This window comes from Ictalurus furcatus, chromosome 13 (genome assembly GCF_023375685.1).
Source record: "Ictalurus furcatus strain D&B chromosome 13, Billie_1.0, whole genome shotgun sequence".
NCBI lineage: Eukaryota > Metazoa > Chordata > Actinopteri > Siluriformes > Ictaluridae > Ictalurus > Ictalurus furcatus.
Window position 1 is genome coordinate 28,892,543 of NC_071267.1, and position 18,980 is coordinate 28,911,522.

The window sequence follows — 18,980 nt, forward strand, 5'->3', positions numbered from 1 at the left end:
AATGATTCAAGATTACATCTTCATGAACTAATAATAAGCTGCTCTTCTGGAAGGATCAGCCTCCCTCCAAGCCCTGATGATGATAACCTAATCTCCGTAAAAGTCGATTGCATCTGGATTGCCCATTAGGGATACATTTCTAAATGATCATTTATATTCTGAATTTATATATTTCTGCAGTGCTGTAATGTCCATTGTTATAAGCACTATACAAATAAAATTTAATTGAAGAAAAGTCATCACCTGCCTATATTAATGTTAAAAACCTATAACAGTGTTACAGCAGTATATAGTATAACAGTATTTAATTTCCTAGAGCTCACACTACACATGTTAATCAGAGTACACAGAGTCAATCCTGCTTGGATCATGAAGACCAAGAAACTGCCCATGAAGCTGTTAGGAGGGGAAAAGCTGGAAAATTTATTAAAAGTTCAGCAAAGCATTGAAACTTCTTAGGAGCAAAGTGACATCCACTATAACGAAGCAGAAAAAATATGGTAGAACTTAGACACTGTGAGAGTTGAGCTACAACACTGAAGAGGTCACAGAGCTCACTGGTACATCATCAGCTCTTCACAGATTGAGCCATTTGGTCTAACATTTGGTAGTGCAGTGAGGGTTTAATTGCAGCGCAGAGTTTAACTAACCTTTATAAATCGAACAACTTTTATAAATCGAATGTGCACTACACTGAAATTCCTGTAGATGGTGACAAAGTCCATTGTTTCTTTTCAGAGCGCTTTTTATACACACACACACACACACACACACACACACACACACACACATATATATATATATATATATATATATATATATATATATATATATATATATATATGTATATTTGGTGCTGTGAAAAGGTATTTCTTCTGTTTTTGTGTACAACCCCAATTCCAAAAAGGTTGGACACTGTGTAAAATGTAAATAAAAACAGAATGCAATGATTTGCAAATTTCATAAACCCACATTTTATTCAAAATAGAACACGGAAAACATATCAAATGTTTAAACTGAGGAAATATTTTTAAGGGAAAAATAAGGTTATTTCGAATTTGATGGCTGCTCAAAAAAGTTGGGACAGGGTCATGTTTACCACTGTGTAGCATCCTGCATTAACAACAGTCTGTATACGTCTGGGAAGTGAGGAGACCAGTTGCTGGAGTTTGGGGAGAGGAAGGTTGTCCCATTTGTGTCTGATAAATAATTCTAGCTGCTCAACAGTTCTGTGTCTTTTCGTTTCGTGATGCACCAAATGTTTTCAACTGGTGAAAGGTCTGGACTCTTCTACTACAAAGCCATTCTGTTTTAATAGATGCAAGGAGTCATATCACAGCAAACCTACTACATTTTCCATCGTGGACTGCGGCCTACAAACATGGCCACCATGGACCGCAATTCCCAGAACACTCACATTCATTCTAATCACGCACACCAGCATCCAATCTCACACACAATCACACCACATATAAAAGAGACTGTTTGAACACTACGTCTTTGCGAAGTATTGCGTGAGTTTTCCGTATACCAAGCGTTTGTTTCTCGATTGATGTGTTATTGTTTTGATCTTGTTCTCGCCCTCATTCCCAATTGTTTTGCCTTGTTTATGCCTGTATGTCGATCGCCTGACCCATTGCCTGTTTATGACCACGTCTATGTTTCATGATTTGGATTTGTCTGCCTGTCTCTCATATAATAAAGCTCTTATCTGCAATTACATCTACCCTATCCTCCTTTACGTGAATTACGTGACACAAGGCCTTCCCTGTAAAATATGCAAGGGTTTCCCTGAAAAAGATGTCATCTGGATGGAAGTACTCACTTTTGTTGCCAGCGGTTTAGACATTAATGGCTGTGTGTTGAGTTATTTTGAGGGGACAGCAAATTTACACTGTTACACAAGCTGTACACTCACTACTGTACATTGTAGCAAAGTGTCATTTCTTCAGTGTTGTCACATGAAAAGATATCATTCTCACAGCTCAGTCAGATCAGAACTCAATTTCCCAAGATGCAACACTCACTTCTCATGCAGGCATGCGCTCACCTTCTCCGGAGTTCTGATCAGACACACCTGGCACCAATCACACACACACACACACTCTCACCGCTAGTACTTAGGGATGTCATTCGCCTAGAATCAATGCGACGTATACGTCAATTCATTTCTCTGCGTTACCAAGCTGATCTAGTTAGTTAGTCTTCTCGTTATCCTCGACCCTTGTTTCCGGTTTCGACTACGCTGTCTGCCTGACCCCGTTTGTGTTGTTCGTCCGTTCGCTTGACCATTGCCTGTCTTACGACTACGTTTCTTGAACTTCCCGAAACCACGCTCTACACCTGCCGCCCGCTCCTGCTTCCGTGCCGATGCGAGGTTCGTGACAATAATCAAATATTTACAAAAATTTGAGGGGTGTACTCACTTTTGTGAGATACTGTATGTATGTATGTATGTGTGTGTGTGTGTGTGTGTGTGTGTGTGTGTATACAGTGCAACCGGAAAGTATTCACAGTGCTTCACTTTTTCCCTATTTTGTTATGTTACAGCCTTATTCCAAAATGGATTAAACTCATTATTTTCCTCAAAATTCTACAAACAATACAATACTTTATATTTTATTTAAATATAATATAATATATATTTAAATATAATATAATATATATATATTTATATATAATATATATATATATATATATATATATATATATATATATATATATATATATTTATATATAATATAATATATATTTATTTATATATATATATATTATATTTATATATATATATATATATATATATATATATATATATATATTTATATATAATATAATATATATTTATTTATATATATTATATTTATATATATATATATATATATATATATATATATATATATATATATATATATATAATATATATATTTAAATATAATATAATATACGTGATGGACGTGTTGCGGCCATCAAATTCAAAATGACCTTTATTTTTCCTTTAAATGGTACATTTCCTCACTTTAAACATTTGATATGTTTTCTATGTTCTATTGTGAATAACATACTGGTTTATGAGATTTGCAAACCATCGCATTCCGTTTTTATTTACATTTTACACGGCGTCCCAACTTTTTTGGAATTGGGCTTGTATGTATGCACTATATAATGTCTTCAAGAAAGTGATGCTAACTGACGATCATTTATTCTTCATTAGCATTCACATGAATTCAGCTTAATGTTTGCTAGGATTTAAGTTTCCTCCAGATGAAGCTGTATATTTTTACAGAGCAGTATATTATCGCTGTCAGGTGGAAACTTTGTCTCCCTATTTCATCACTTTTATTTTGTTTCATTAATCATTGCTATTGGTCAGACTGTCTGACTGTCTCCCCGGAATATTTTCTAGTAGACTGTCAGTTCTATTTCTCCAGCCTGTTTGACCCGAAGCCAGAGGAGAAGCAATGGCTCAGATTCATGTGGACCCAGTTCTTTGGACTGGCCCGTCAGTGGGTGTAGCTCCTACTAGATAAGCACTGTAGGAACCTGGACAGTGTAGAACAGTTTGTGGGGGAGTTCATGATGCGGTTCGGGAGTCCGGAGGCGAGGGTCGAGCTAGAACAACTTTTGGGGGGGATAAGTCTGGCAAGCAAACCTGCCCTGCCGTTTACCCACTACTACAGGCAAACTCATGCAGAGCCCCAGCTGGAGGTTAACCTGGAGACCTCAGAGCTCGAACCTGAGACCCACGAGGTGGGCTCACCTGCCGAGCTCCAGCTAGAGGTCAACAGGGAGGCCCCAGCATCAGAGCCCCAGCCGGAGATAAGCCTGGTGACCTCAGAGCTCGAACCTGAGACCCACGAGGGGGGCTCACCTGCCGAGCTCCAGCTAGAGGTCAACAGGGAGGCTCCAGCACCAGAGCTCCAGCCTGAGTTTCAGGAGGACCTCTCAGCTTCGCAGATCCTCTGTGAAGCCCAGTTACTGTCCCAAGTGTCTGTTAACCTGGACAACCAAGCTCTGCTCATGCCCAAGTCTACTGACACGGCCGACCAAGTTCTGCTCACGCCCAAGTCTACTGATACGGCCGACCAAGTCCTGCTCACGCCCGAGTCTGCCGACACGGCCGACCAAGTCCTGCTCACGCCCGAGTCTACTGACACGGCCGACCAAGTCCTGCTTACGCCCGAGTCTACTGACACGGCCGACCAAGTTCTGCTCACGCCCGAGTCAGCTGACATGGCCGCCCAAGTTCCGCTCAAGCCCGAGTCAGCTGACACGGCCGACCAAGTTCTGCTCAAGCCCGAGTCCACTGACGTGGCCGACCAAGTTCTGCTCACATCCAAGTCTGCTGACTTGACCAACCAAGAGTCTGCTGAACCGGACAACAAAGCTCAGCCCACGTCCAAGTCTGCTGACATGCACAACCAAGTGTCTGTCGACACGGACAGCCAAGTTCTGCTCACGCTCGAGTCTGCCGACACGGACAGCCAGGTTCTGCTCACGCCCGAGTCTGCCGACACGGACAGCCAGGTTCTGCTCACGCCCGAGTCTGCCGACACGGACAGCCAGGTTCTGCTCACGCCCGAGTCTGCCGACACGGACAGCCAGGTTCTGCTCACGCCCGAGTCTGCCGACACGGACAGCCAGGTTCTGCTCACGCCCGAGTCTGCCGACACGGACAGCCAGGTTCTGCTCACGCCCGAGTCTGCCGACACGGACAGCCAGGTTCTGCTCACGCCCGAGTCTGCCGACACGGACAGCCAGGTTCTGCTCACGCCCGAGTCTGCCGACACGGACAGCCAGGTTCTGCTCACGCCCGAGTCTGCCGACACGGACAGCCAGGTTCTGCTCACGCCCGAGTTTGCTGAAACAAACAACCAAGCTCTGCTCATGTCTACGTCTGATGACCTAACCAACCAAGTTATGTTCATGCCCAAGTCAGCTAATGGGGACAACCAAGTTCTGCACACGCCGAAGTTTGCTGTAACAGACAACCAAGCTCTGCTCACATCCACGTCTGCTGACATGCACAACCAAGTTCAGCCTGCAGGCTCCACTGAGTACGTCGCTCTGCTTTCCTGCTCAGCCGAGGACATCACCCTGCTTTCCTGCTCAGCCAAGGACGTCACTCCGCTTTCCTGTTCCACTTCAGACGACCCTCTGTTTTCCTGCACTGCTGCGTACGTCGCTCTGTTTCCCTGCACTGCTGCGTACGTCACTCTGTTTCCCTGCTCCACCGAGAACATCGCTCTGCCTTCCTGTCCAGCCGAGGACGTCGCTCTGCCTTCCTGTCCAGCCGAGGACGTCGCTCTGCCTTCCTGTCCAGCCGAGGACGTCGCTCTGCCTTCCTGTCCAGCCGAGGACGTCGCTCCGCCTTCCTGTCCAGCCGAGGACGTCGCTCCGCCTTCCTGTCCAGCCGAGGACGTCGCTCCGCTTTCCTGTTCCGCCGAGGACGACGCTCCACATTCCTGCAACGCCGAGGACATCGCTCCTTTTTCCTGTTCAGCCGAGGACGACGCTCTGCTTTCCTGTTCAGCCGAGGACGACGCTCTGCTTTCCTGCAACGCCAAGGATGACGCTCTGCTTTCCTGCAACGCCGAGGACGTCCCTCTGCTTTCCTGCTCTGCTGTGAACGTCGTTCTGCTTCCCTGCTCCGCCGAGGACGTCGCTCTGCTTTTTTGTTTCGCCAAGAACGCCGTGCGGTCTCCTGGCTCTGCTTGGGACATTCTGCCCAGGGGGCTGGGGTGGCCAATGGAGATGGATGTTTCATGGCACTCCAGGAGGAGTGCCCTTGGGGGGGGGGGGGGGTTCTGTCACGACTTCCCCTTTAAGCAGCGTGCTGCAGCGCATGTGAATGCACGCTGCTGTGCAAGGTGCGCGAGCACCTGCTTTTCGTTGTTGACATTCGTGACATTTGGACACGTGCATTTGTTATGTTTTGTTATGTCTCCTTCCTGTTCTGTCATTAGCTATTGCTTCACTTGTCTGAATTGGCCTCAGCCGTCAGCTATTACGACTCTGATTATGTTTGTATATATACCGCGCGCCTCCCAGCACACAGCGCGAAATATTAGAGTAGTTTAGATGAGAGATAGTTAAGATATTCAGTTTAGTTCACGCTGGTTTTTCCGCTCCCAGTATCTCGCCATTGTTTATGTTTCACGTTTTGTATCTCGACCCTGTATCCCGTGACCGCGACCTTGATTCCTGCCTAGCCCCGTGTATGCCTGTTTGCCGATCACCTGACCTCTTGCATGTTTGTGGATTACGTTTTTTGGATCACGTTTTGGATTTACCTGTCTGTGCCTCTCTTAAATAAAACCTGTTCAAACTGCATTTGCATCCGTCCTATCTCCATTACGTCACGATATGTGACAAAGAGCTTGTGACTAAATCTTGTAACGGATCCTTAAACTGTCTGCAAAACCTCATAGCTCCACCCTGCTTTCATAGTGAATGAAGTGCTGCACACATGACACTTTGCCCAGAATGTAAACATTTTACCAATAATTATGCAGTTTATACTGATATGTGGTCAGTTAGCCTCTTTCACAGCAACATTATACTGAAGAATAAATCCCGTCGTGCCTGCTGCTCGCCTGAAACTGGGATTTAACTTGCCATTTGACATTTTGGCATTATATTTGAGTTGATGCTTGTGTCTCAAGGCTTAAAACTGTCTTGGGACTCAGGTAACACCTCTGATCTATTGTTTATTGTATAAAGATGTATATTGTTTTTATATTTTGCTACTGGCCACAGAAGAATGTCACTGCCAAAGTCAAAAGGGAGAGATACCCGACAAAACACGTTGGGCCAAATGTACAGTCTCTGTTTTAACATACACAGGTATTGTATTGTTCCATACTGTTACATCTTTAATATTACTCCAATGAACACCTTCTAAAATGCCCTCATACTTCCACCGAAACTGTAGCAATGATTTTGAGGAGAACACACTTTGTTCACTTCCCTCAAAATCCATGAAATAGCTAGGTGTGCTACTTGCTTTATAACATAAATGACAACAAAATTGTTCAATTACTGTACAGGGTACTTTACTAATCTTTGCAGTATTCTGTAGACTAAACCTATATGACATTACTACTCTTTTTGGTCTAGGAATGGGTCTCACTGTGGCGGTCAGTTGGTTTGGTAGGTCAGCACTTTAGTCCAGTGGATTGACATGAAATATTTTGCCTAGAAGATGAAACCTGTTAATGTTGGTTTGGTTGTAGTGTCAAAACTAATATAGTAGAATGATAAAACCTTTAACTGAATTAATTATATATGCTAATTACTTAATTGAATGAATCACACATCATTATTTGATTGTAAAATCCCCCCAAATTAAGATATTTCAGCTCAACAACATGAGTAAAGCATTTTCTAATAAATTCATGAGTATATTTCTAATAGATTTTTCCAAATACTTGTCTTTTTATCATTGAATTATTTAATATACTATTTCTCTACCCATATTTTGTAGACAACGACAACAATGCCAGAGACCATTTAATTAATTAATTACATTTATATAGCGCTTTTCTTTCTAGAAACTCAAAGCGCTTTACATAGTATGAGTGAAATCTCATCAACCCCCACTAGTGTGTATCCTCCACCTGGATGATGTGACGGTAGCCATAGTACTCCAGAACTCCCAACACACACCAGCTATTAGTGGAGAGGAGAGAGTGATGAAGCCAGTTCAGAGATGGGGATTATTAGGGGGTGATAGAGAAGGTTAACCAAGCAACAATAACATAAAATATAAAGAGTGACCAGGAAGTGCAAGCTGGCAGGAAGATTATTACTCCTGTTCGGTACCTCCAGTCAGGTAAAACATTGCTTAATGGCTGTTTGTTTTTGTCTTTGTTTTTTTGTTGTTGCATTTTTCAAGAAAATATCTAATACTATTGTACATGTTTACCTGACAGATTTGTATGAATATTTCTCCATTAGATACAGATACAGACGAGCCTTCAGTCAAGAGAGTGAAGAAAAAAACCCCACATCTGTCACAAAGAATCAGACCCTCTCAGTACCACAGATGCCAACAGTGCCTTCCTGTAAGTTAATGGTAAATGGCACTGGTCAGGCGTAACTGTGTCTTCAGTAGCCTACATGAAAAGGACTGGTATTCTGACATCTTGTGTTATGAGCCTAAGATGTGCTGCCAGTAGCTCACCGTGTGAGAGACCCATCTACTGAATGCATTTTCTAGTTGTTAATGTGTTTGTTGATTTAATGGCAGCGTGAAGTACACCTGTCTGTGCAACAGAGGTAAATACTTATGAAAATGAGAGTCAAAGGCCGGTCTAGGGTTTTCCCCATGACTTTTTCAGCTGGTTTTCAGCCAGCCTCTGTAGAGCATTTCTTATGTAATATACAATTGAAACTGTCAAAATGTGCTTTTTCAGTGAACTGCTCTGACTTTCTAACTTGCTTTGACCTTGTGTTTTTTAGTCACCCCATCAGTGGATTTATTATCAGCCAAAGACCACAGAATAGCCTAAGTAAGTCTCCATTTCAACACATTAGTAGCATGTTTACCCCTGACCTGCTTTACATGGTGGAACTTTTACACAAATTTAGTGTAAAATCACACAGAAACTATGATGAATCATATATTGATTATGGTTTTGTAGCCTGTGAAGGACCTGATGGTGTGTACTTTGCCTTCAGAGGGCACTCATATTGAATGTAAGACAAAGTTTTACTAAATATGGAGCAAATATAGAATTCACCACAATGACTGATATACAGTGAGTGCATTGAAAGCTTAACTACTTTTTTGACAACTAACTACACAAAATATTTGAGACAAATCGTACCTCTACATGTGGGTCCTAGCATGAAAAGGTTTGTGATCCACTGTTCTAGAGGATGCCATCTAATATGCTTTGTAGTTCAGAACCCTTATAACACTGATTACAATTCTCTTTATTATTTATTTATTTATTCGGAAGCTTTGCACACAGGAACCACAGGTTTGGAAGGAACCCCAACCAGGACTGTGTTACAGAGCAGTGGCCAATGTATGCAAATGTGCATGCAAGTGTGCAAGTAGTTCCAAAGTATTACACCAACTAGTTGCCATTTTCAGTGACCTATGGTACCGTGGACCTTTCAGTAACCTGGGAGTTTTCAGAGCCTGTGAAGTTCTGGGATTGATTGTTGTTTCCATTACCACTGTATGAATAATGAACAGTGAAGGGTATGAAGCAGGGTTTTTAGTTTTAAAAATATTGCTAGTTTTTATTTTGTATTTTGGTTTTCAATTTCAGTTTTGTTTCAGTTAGTTTTAATGGTGCATAAATAGTTTAGATTTTGTTTTCATCTTTCAAAAATCATTACTTTTAATTTGTATTTAGTTTTAGTATCATTTTAGTTTTTAAAATCATGGTAAGATCATACAAAAAAAAAATCTGTCATTGGGCTCTCCAAATTTCCCTACCTACTGTATTCATTTTGCCATTCGCGGTCCACTGCTTCTAAATCACTGCTGTGCCAAGGAGTTCTAATACATGTTATCCTGCCATCTACTGGTTATTTATGATTTGACAACACTGATGGATCCACTTTGTTAAACCTCTGTTCTTAAGTCAGACCTCCCACCATTTAATATACGAAAACACAAGTTTTATTCTCTGAAATTCTATTTATTTAGTTTTCATTTGTATTGCAGATGGACGTTATAGTTGCAGTTTAGCTTTTGTTTATTTAGAAACTCGCATTTTTAATTTTTATTTCAGTTAACAAAAATATTTTTAACTATTTTTTATAATAGTTAAATAACATATAAATAATGTTATAATAACCTTCCTACAAAGTGCATCATAATAAATGCTACAATTACACTACCTACTTCATTTTTCATGAGATGTTGTGCATGTGAAAACACTGGCTGCAAAATGGAATGTTATGTTAATCTTGTTTTTAATAACGTTTAACTCTTGAGGGGAAGATAAACACTTGGCTCAGCTGTTGGATTTCAAGCTGTTTCCTGATGGCTGCAGCATGAAATCCAACCAACAACCTTCCACAGCATGCAAGAAAGTTAGGGGGTCAAAATCCCTGAGACAGAAAGACCAAAAAAGGATTACCAAATTCAACCTGCACCTCTTTGTAAGTTCTTGTGGTCAAAAAGAGTCATAGGGCAATTGCGCAAATGTACTGTATATGCTAGGGCTATCTTTATGAGACTGGACAAGATCGAACAATGTCTGGAGTCCATTTTAACCAAAGACAAGAGGTCTGATGACCCTGAGATTAAAGAGCTCTCCAGGCCACTAAGGATTCCAGTACAACTTGAAGCTTCTGAAAAGCTAAAGGAACAGCTCACAGAAAGAAAGTATGTGAAGTGATGTGAGTGATATTTTTGGCACTTGTTGTTTAAAGAAGTGATCAGCAGTCTTGTGTAAAGTGAAAACTCTAGTGTTACTGATGTTTCCTACTTTCATCTGCACCAAGCAATGGGTTACAGATTTACACAAAAGGTTGCAGGACAATCGGTCATGCACCACAAAGGCCTGATTAACTTCACACACCAGTCTGCCAAAAAGGGGCGTGGTGTAATGGGTATGTCTTGTCTGTGAGTCACTAAGATCTCAAAAAGTTCTGAGCAAATTCACATGAAAGACATCAGCCCTGAGTCAATGAAGAGGAACTTTTACTTTTAAGAGTAACTTAACTTTTCATTCCAGTGACCAAAAGATCTTTTCCATGTGTCCTGGCAGCACAGAATTCTGCTGCGGTCAAGTCAAAACAAACCGTGATTTATATAACCGTGGCGATGGCACAATTGGTGTAGGGAGCAGGCACCACGACATCGAAAATGGACACAGAGCATCCGTTGACGTTTTGGAGAAAGATGTCTTGCTTGCTATGCTTGCAAATTGTTCGGACAACCTCATCGATTATAATGGGAGTGTTCTGGTTTTTTTTGTTAACAAGCTCATTACATTTGCTGTTAGGACAAGGTGTTGTCAAACCTAATGAAAGGAACACTGAGGGAACAGAAAGTCATTAGGTAATACAAGCCTTATCCTATTAGATAAGTAATTAACTTTCTGTATTGTTTCTCTTTACAGATCGATTATCTGTCTCCCCGGGGAGGTAAAACTCCTGGAAACTGTTAGACAAATGATGTGCAAAATTGGAACGAATTCCCTTTGGGTCAACTATAGTTTAAAGAGTCGCAAGGGCAAAAAGAATTTCCAGGAGCTGGCTATATAACCGGTCATAATCTGTAGGTTTATTTTTGAATATTCACAGCAATCTTTTGTGACCCAACAAAGACCTTCCCACTGTTAATCCTACTGTAGCATTCCCAAAGGGAAGGAAACGTTAATCACAGTTTAGTAAATCTGACTACGCAACCCTGGGGGAGAACCAGGGAAATACTCCCAAATAAAGGCACACAAGTTTTCCAAATTGAAGGCAAAGAACATGAGAGTGAGACATGAGTATCAATATAAAAAGTTACTTTTTATTATAACGTCAGCATCATTAAAACTTATATATATATACGATAAGTTCTCCCTCCCATGAAGCACAATAAGAATTTTAAAACTAGCACTTCTCCAGGCCCAGGCTTGACAGGAACAAGGCAGGCCTACTGCAGCTTGGGCGGTCATCCACACCCACCTTAATTCACATCAAATTATCAAACACTACCTACACCATAAGGAATTTGTTGTGTTGGTGCACTGAGCACACCACTGAATGAAGGCAGCTAGCCTCCCCTGTCCCACACCAAGACTCAATGGCTCCTGGAGAGAATGAAAACACCAATTAATCCAGAATTACACACACACACACACACACACAAAAAACTACTAAACAATAATGAAAGAAAGAAAAACAAATATTACAGACACCATGGCATGGTGTCTATAACGCTCAGGCCCAGTGACACCACCAGATGCAATAGAGGCAGTTAAAACAGCACCTGAGTAGAACCAGAATTATTGTTAATAAATGAAAAGTATGGCCACTATAATATGGAGACAATAGGACATAGCAACAACATAGACCCCATCAACAGTAAGGTGATGTGTAGGAAAATGAACAGGTTTGAGATTGGGAAACACTAATTTAACAAATTAGTGTCTCACACTCCATGTGGTCGCAAAACATAAGCCAAAATACATCCAAAACCAAAATCAACAAAAACAGCAACAAACTGACACCAACAACGAAAAATAACAGAACAAAAGAAAAAGACAGCAAACAAGGAAAGACGAAAACTTACACAAGCAACAAAGTAAAGTTGATATACAACACAGTGGAGGCGAGGCACGTAAACAGACAGCCCAGGGTGCCACTCAGCATCACAGCAAAAACAATGCCTGTAAGTGAACCAGCCCCGAAAAATGCCCATAAGCAAAACCGAGAAAAACAGCAGAGGTGTCACATGTAGTGTCTTCAGCTAGAGATTTGTCATGGAGAAGATTTAGATGCTCAACTCCCCACTCTTACCTTAACACAGAGCCCAGAGTGTCTAAATCTACCAAGTCCCAATGTGAAAAAGGGAGAGGAGTACTTACCACAGGGTTGAACAAACACCAGATGTGAAGTTGTATGATTACTCACCGGCTCAGTATACCAGCCATCATTCAGACACTGGATAACGCCAGTAGCTCTGCTCTAAAACTATAAATAAACATATTATCATTGAGATGTTCACCTCATTACACCATGAGCAAAGCCTCAACATACCTCAACGGACACTGAAACTGAAGCACCAGGGAGCGAGGAACCCTGAATCACCAAGACACATACGCGCCTCTCAAAATAAGGGTCCTTAAATAACAGTGTGGTTCCCACCTCATTGGTCTGCCGAAGCCACACCCCGGACAGTGCCAATAGCATAGTTACGTAAATCACTGCCACACATAAATAAAGCTATTAATAACGCCGGAGGAAGAATGAGTAAACATCCTGTACTCGGCACACAGAACAAGCTGAATGTTTGCCATGTTGAGTGTTTAATGAATCTTAGTTGAAGATTAGTTGATATTATTATTTATTATATTATATTATTTAGATGGATTTGATGTGGGTGGTCTCTGCTTGCTGTCTATAGACAAAAAAAAAAACAAAATATGGTAGAAGAGAAAGTGAAACTACAACAAATGAAAATGATTCTTATCATAATTATTGACGAAAAAAAGAGAAAGAAACAGTATAGTTTAGACTGACACAGGCAAGAAACTCCCCACAAACTATTTGAAAACAGAGGCCTGTTTGACAGTGGCTAGAGTGACTGTTATTTGCAGTGTGAGAAGTCTTGCAAGCCTCCATGGGGGTTTTCTTCATTGGAATTATTGTACGGGCAGAAGAAGCGTCCTAGACCTCATTCGGGAAAATTGGGAGGAGGGGCCTTCTAACAGTAAGAATGAAATTCAATTCATTCTTGACCTGAGAGTAAAACGTTGCACTTTCATTCACATAACCTAACATAACATTAAATAATGGGTGGCTGTGGTTCAGGTGGTAGAGCGGGTTGTCCACCAATCGTAGGGTTGGCGGTTCGATTCCTGACCCACATGACTCCACATGTCAAAGTGTCCTTCGGCACTTTTATCTTGCATGGCAGCTCTGCTACCATTGGTGTGTGAGTGTGTGTGTGAATGGGTGAATGAGACACAGTCTAAAGTGCTTTCGATAAAAGCGCTATATAATTAAATATACAGTTACATAACCCAGGAGAATTTGTGTCAGGCACATATAACAATTCAAGCCCATATAACAAGGTTACTTGGCTACGGGAGTTTGCACTGGGACATAACATGCTGCTAATTTTTCTACCCACATTGAGCTCTAAATTACTTGCCAAGTGGCAAGGACCTTTTAAGGTCACATGGCGGGTTGGGGATGTCGACTATGAGGTAAGGCGAATGGATAGTGGTGGGCGCAGCAGGTTTACCACCTTAACCTCCTCAAACCATAGAGGGAGGTGGTGCCTGTGGCTTTTGCAATGGTTGTTCCAGAAAGGAAGGAGCTAGGACTGGAGGTGAATTTAAAAACGGTGGGTCGAGTTGGTTCAGGATGAGATTAAGGCCATGCTCGATACCAGTCCCACAGTGACTGGTCAGGTCTGGTAGTTTTGGTTCACAAAGTGGACAGTGCAGTCTGGTTTTGCATGGACTTTAGAAAAGTCAGTGTGGTGGTTGAACTGCTCAATCAGTTAGGTACAACTTGCTTTTAACCACTAAAATTTACAGAGATGGACCAATAATATCTGAGTTAAAATGAGCTCTATATTTAGACTTAACCCTAATTAGACTTGGTCGATCAACTTTGTTGTTTTCCATATCGAGCCTGTACAGTCTAATACACTTAACTAAAGCCAGGTTGTTAGTCTGGACTCTAAAATCTCAGTTGGCGTGCCCCAATGCTCCACCTAAACCTGGATTTTAGCCTGTACTAAACTGGTCGCAGATTTAGTAACAAGGACTTTAATTTCAGAATAAGTCAGAATATAATCAAGTCTAATAATTTATTTAACCAGGTATGAACACATCCAAATCCAATACTACTACTAAGAAGAAAGAATTACATACAGCATTACTCATTTCCAGTCAAATTCAAAACATAATAATGCAACATAAAAAAATAAAACTTGTATACCTGGTAGAGAAAACTACACACGGCAATCGTGCAGGAGATCTGTCTACAGATTCCCTGGATCTTTGGCCAGATCTCCCCTAAATTCCCAGATACTCTGTAGATCCACCAAATTGTGTTGTTTGTGATTAGAATTGGAATTTGGGCCTGTTGGCATTTGGGATTGCTTTGATGTCTGTGGAAGGATGTACCTTATTTACATACAGATGGTAATTAGTGTGAGAGACCTGGGGAAGGTATGTCTTTAATGACAAGCAATATTTTTCAAAAGATCTTGATAGTGATTCAAACTGTTGCTGAGGGAATGAGACCATATTTTCCAGACGCACTGAGACCTTCTGAATGATAGTAAACATGTATAGTCGACATGTTATTCAAAATGTTATATAATGCATATAGACCTTGGGTGTGTTTAAGGTGATCTTGACACAGAGAGAGAAGGGTGTGAGGAGAGAGGAAGAATGTGAGTTTCTCATCTCCACTCAGCATGATGTGTTATCTTGGGTGAAGATATTAATTCTATGGGAGAAAGATCGAGTTTTAAATCGTGTGAGAGTCCTTTTGAGGTTCAGATATCTTGGTACCAGCCTTACACTTCAGGATGGGAATTCAATTCAATTCAATTCAGTTCAGTTCAGTTCAATTCAGTTCAGTGTTATTTGTATAACGTGTTTAACAGTGGACATTGTCCCAGAGCAGCGGTACAGAAATATATAAACTCAGGATTTTAAATGTATGAATTTATCTCTAATGAGCAGCCAGAGGCGACGGTGGTGAGGAAAAACTCCCTGAGAAGATCTGAGGAAGAAACCTTGAGAGGAATCAGACTCAGAAGGGAACCCGTCCTCATCTGGGTGACACCGGATAGTGCGATTATAAATAAATACACCCCTTCTATAAATGTGCTAATACTACATGTTCAAATAGTGCAGTTGTGTAAGCAGAAAATTCATTACAGTTTCTACAGGAAGTCTGTTGTGTTGAACTTCTCCACTGTTCACTGATGGAGACTCGAGTGCAGAACTGTTTGTGGTAATTGTAGTGCTAAAGCTAATATAGCATAACTGTTAATATGAACTGAGGTCCAAAGCATCTTTATGGTGTTTAAGTGGAACCATCCTCAGTAATCTCAGTGATCTTTAGTCTGCACCATGTGGGAAATCCTCAGCAGCAGTATGTGACTTCCAACTGATGAGAACTCCAACCAGAAGTAGGACATCAGGCAGGTCAAAATAATCTTTGCTCTCTTGAATGAAGGGACAGAACTCATTAAGCTTTATTTATGGGTTGCTGTAAAACTTAGTTTTAAAAATGCTCCATCTTTGAAAAATTACTAGTGTCTATTCTGGTTTTATGGCTTTTCTTGTTGTTGAGTTTATTTTAAAATACAGCACGACTTTTGCTAACACAAGAATAATCTGGCTGTGCTGGGAGCTTACAGGCTTCAGCCATGTGTCCATGAGGAAGTGTCTATAAACTTTGACTGAAGGCACAGTTTTCCAAACAAGTTTTTTCAGCCACATGATACACATGTTGGTTTACACTTGTTGGTTTAAGACCATGGTTTAAACCTGTTTATTATTTTTATCATCTTCTGCTGATTTTCCAGGTTATTTGTACATGTAAGAAGTAAAACAAACCTGCTGTTCTATCTATAATGTGTCTTTAATTTTACTATATTTAAGGTACTGATTCCATCTTCAAGCCTGCCAGATTAATTTGTAGATTACGGACAACATAGAGCTAATCTGTTTGCAATTACTCTCAAGCTCTCACACTCTGTGATGAAACAAGGAAGTACCAGGGAGAGATAAAAAACCCAGCAGGACCAGAAATAAAGGAATGAATTCCGAGTATACACACCCAACCTGGTTAGGCTGGTTACATTGGAAAAAATTACAACACTCTAATTTAGCTTCATTGTATCTTTGTAATTTGTGTTCAATTAACTATTTATTTATTTAACTATTTATAATTAATTATTTATAGTTCTAGTTAGCTACAACAGCTAAAGGCCTTTCACACTGAGCACAATTAAGCGACGTGAATGTTTGATGCAATGACGCTCTTGAACTGAAACGATAGATTCCTATGGAGCTGTTGACACTGGGTGCGATCATTCACAGCATGACAAAGTGACACTTTTTTTTGTACAATGTGTCGATTTTTTCCCCTGTCACTCTGTGATGAAACGGGCCGTCCAATTAGATTTGAGCTTTAGACCACGTGCCCAGAGACGCTGCTGTTGCACAAAATGGCGAGATAGGTGACGCTATAGCACAGAAAGCTGTTTTGAAAACCAGTGTAACCTAGTGATGGGAAGTTCGGATCATTTTACTGACTCGGATCTTTGAATCTCGTTCAGCAAAATGAACGAATCTATTTCCGAGTCATTTCATTCATTTCTTTAATTTCAGCAGAATATAATTAAAATTTTACATGTTAAATTCCCCAACACATCTAGAATTTGACCACAACACTGAACACATTTAGAATAAAAAAGAAACTATAGGCTAATACAGCCAAGGCCAAATTATAAGAAACAGAACTGATTAATTAATTGTTTAATATGCTTAGCTAGGTCTTCAGGCTATGCAGTCTGTTAGTTCACCTCACCTCTCGATCTGAGTCATTCTTTCTTTTGTCACGTCACATTTGTCACGTCTGCTCTCTGGAAACAGAAATGATTCATTCACGTCTCGAGTCTTCAGATTCGAGTAATTCCTTCATCCTGTAACCACCGCATAGGCTGAATGCAGTGGGGCTGTGACGTGATGAACGAACAACTCCAACCCGAAGACTCGAGAGATGAGCTAATCATTTCTGTTTCCGGTACAGAACCTATGGGGATGTTGCAGCACATGAGCGGTCAAAAATGAACGAATCACTCTCTGAGACAACTCTTTGTTCCCGAGTCATTATAATAAAGCTTAATTAAAGATTCATTCAAAATGAATGAATCATTCATAAACAACACATCCCTAGTGTAAACACTGAAGAAGAGTATTCCGGAGTTACGAGGTTTCTACAGATGGCCTCAGATAATCGCACAAGATACAGGATGCTTTTATGCTTTTATGGAATCAGCAACTGTGGAGCTGACTTGTAAACGCTGCTGAAAGACTCTGAAATGACGGCTGAGGATGCCGAAGCAGGTTTCTGAGTTTTCCTATTTTTTAAAAAACATTTTTATCTTGCACAAATAAACACTTTGTCCCACTGCTGTGTTATTGCATTACATTTCTGGGTAGAATCTACATAAAATAAGTAAAGTTACTGTAACAAACATCAGAACAGGCAATGAGGAGGCAGGAACCAGCTGAACATAAACAAAGTTTAATAATCAACAGAAAAAAGCCGCACATGGCAGAACAACTCAGTAACAACCATTAAAACAAATAAAAAACTATAACATTCAGCAATTTTTCCTGTTCCCATATCCACACTTATGACCACAATGACTGTGCAACATCTAGAAAGGTGAGCAAATCAACGGCTTATATCTGTCAAATAGCAAAATTTAAAAAATCATTGACCATTCATTATGTAATTGATATTTAAATGGAGTTTAATATGTATGGGGATGTGAATGAGGACTTGAAGATTAATATCAGTTAAACAGTTGATATAAATGATGTGGCTTTGCACAACCTGCCGTTATGGACGAACCACCAGTGGATTACTACTACTACATTATAAAGAGAATAACATTGCTAATTATAACATAATGATTAAAAGTATTATTTTAGTATGATTTTAACCCTTTCATACACCAAAATGTAGAATAACTTTCTGTGCCCCTCCATCTACATTTACATTCATTCATTTAGCAAACGGTTTTATCGAAAGTGACTTACGAATGAGGAAATACAAGCAAAGTGATATATCAAGCAGAGAATAATACAAGTAGTGCTACTGTACACGATTTATAATTGACTGTAAGATGTATAATTGAGTTCTAGAGAAACTGGACAAACAGTGAAACTGCATGTAAAGTTTTGAAGACAGATTCATTAGTGGACTAATCAGTTATAAATGTGTTAGTACTTTGCTGACTTTTAGATAACATATGTCTGTCAAAATAAACATAGGTATAATTTCTAAATATGTAGCTGGTGGAACACAAAAAGCCTCTTCACAGAACAGCTACAGTTACAGATACAGTGAATATAAAAGTGTTGATTTATATATAAGTAAATGTAAAGGTTGAAAATGATATAATGTGATTTGATTTACAGTGGTTTCATTGTTTACATCACTGATGTGTGTAAACTTTTTACATCCACTTTACACAGCAATAGTTATGAGAATCATTAAAAAATCAATAAACCACAGTTTCCTATATGCAGTAA

The 18,980-nt window shown here is 40.4% G+C and overlaps 1 long non-coding RNA gene across 1 annotated transcript; it reads right to left on the bottom strand.

The window, feature by feature from the left end:
* Window positions 1-11,463: 11,463 nt before the first annotated feature.
* On the bottom strand, window positions 11,464-13,498 carry LOC128616874 (uncharacterized). Its single transcript, XR_008387496.1, has 2 exons — window positions 12,546-13,498; window positions 11,464-11,768 (listed from the first exon to the last, which is right to left on the bottom strand). It is a non-coding gene; the product is annotated as an uncharacterized LOC128616874 (long non-coding RNA).
* Between the last annotated feature and the right edge of the window lie 5,482 nt (window positions 13,499-18,980).